The 1,874-nt window shown below is 29.8% G+C and overlaps 1 non-coding gene across 1 annotated transcript; it reads right to left on the bottom strand.

The window, feature by feature from the left end:
* Window positions 1-866: 866 nt before the first annotated feature.
* Window positions 867-940, bottom strand: TRNAP-UGG (transfer RNA proline (anticodon UGG)). The gene has a single exon. It is a non-coding gene; the product is annotated as a tRNA-Pro (tRNA).
* Window positions 941-1,874: the final 934 nt, after the last annotated feature.

Consider the following 1,874-nt stretch of genomic DNA (forward strand, 5'->3'; position numbering starts at 1 on the left):
TTCATCTTCACTTTTTTTATAACAAAATACCTTTTATAACAGAATACCTTTTTATTGTCTATTCTCTCTATATTTGTTCATAACAATTAACAATTGTTAGATATTCCATTCTAACTTTGTATGTATTTATTTCAACTCTTTTTTCTGCTCCTAGATTAAAAAAATTGAGGTAATTGCCTGACAAAAATACGTATCAATCATTGCTTTTTTTCATCGATCTCTTCTATGCTTACTATAATTAGTTATTTTGGTTTTTTATTAGCTTTGCTTATTTTCACCTCAGTCCTATTCATCAGGTTAAGCAGTATACGACTTATTTGAAATAAAATAAAACCCTCAATAGGGATTGAGATTCTAAATCAATTTGAGGTACTATGTAGATTAGCTATTAATCCTTACCTATTCTTTTTTAATAAAAAAATATATGATTGAAGTTTTGTTATCCGGAATTGTGTTAGGTCTAATTCCTATAACTTTGGCTGGATTATTTGTAACTGCATATTTACAGTACCGACGCGGTGATCAATTGGATATTTGATTTAGGACCATATTATGAAGGGGTCTCCTACTGATTCTTAAGGATCAGATTCCATTAGCTTTTTTAGTTTAAGTGACAAGAAGATCAGAAAAAAAGCAGAATCATGCTCTGTAGGATTTGAACCTACAACATTAGGTTTTGGAGACCTGCGTTCTACCAAACTAAACTAAGAGGGCTTTTTTTTTGTTAAGCAAAGAAGGGCCTTTTTGACTCTTAAAACATTTTTGCATGTGGTATGCCTCAATCACTGATTATTGATGTTTCTTTGAATAAAAATCGCTCAATTTTTATTTCTTTTCTTTTATAAAAAAAAAGAAAGAATACTAGGTAGGGATGACAAGATTTGAACCTGCGACATTTTGTACCCAAAACAAACGCGCTACCAAGCTGCGCTACATCCCTTTTAATCGTGACTATTTTTATTCAATATTTTTATTCAATATTTCATATTAAATAAATATTTTATTTATTTAATTATCTAAGCTTAATTCTTCTATTAATTAAATAAATCTTTATTTATTTAATTAATTCATTTATCCTCTTCTAGCCTTATTTCTCATTTAAATAAATACATTTATTTATTTAAATTATCCTTTTCCTAAATGAAATAAATATCTTATTTATTTAATTGATCCCACTTCTTCTATTAATTAAATAAATCTTTATTTATTTAATTAATTCATTAACCTTTTCTACCCATGACACATGTCATTCATCTCTTAATTCATACACTACCTACCCCTTTCATTATTTTATTATTTCTTTTACCTACCCTCTAATCATAGCCGACCTCCTTTTACACCTCTCAATCTTATCCCTCCATTTCATATAGTGTCTTCTATATAAAGAGATACTTCCTTCATTATCAAACCCTAATGAATTTTATGCACTTGACTACACTACGATCCTACTTGCAACCACATTCCATTCTTTGTTGAGCTCTTGTGCACATAAAATCTGAGAGCAAATATATCAAGCAAGATCAATGGAGATAGGAAGAATTGAGATCAAAACCCTATTGGACATGTGATGGTATAAGCTTTGTGATTTCATTTGATTTGCATTGTCTTAGGTAATCTTCATATGTTATGGTGGATCTTTGTTGTTGTTGGGCTAGGGTTTTGTGGTTGAATTCATTTAGCCTTTCAATATTGTTATTATTGTTTTCCATTTTCACCATATACAACAAGTATTCTGAACTCTTCTAAAGTTTACCCTGTTAGGAGCCAAGCCTTGTTAGAAGCTTTAACAATAATGACCTGTTAAGAACAGATCTGGTTAAGGACCACTCGATTAAGGGATTGACTACAATACCCTATTAAAGGTAATACCCTGT

Source organism: Cryptomeria japonica, chromosome 2 (genome assembly GCF_030272615.1).
Source record: "Cryptomeria japonica chromosome 2, Sugi_1.0, whole genome shotgun sequence".
Classification (NCBI taxonomy): domain Eukaryota; kingdom Viridiplantae; phylum Streptophyta; class Pinopsida; order Cupressales; family Cupressaceae; genus Cryptomeria; species Cryptomeria japonica.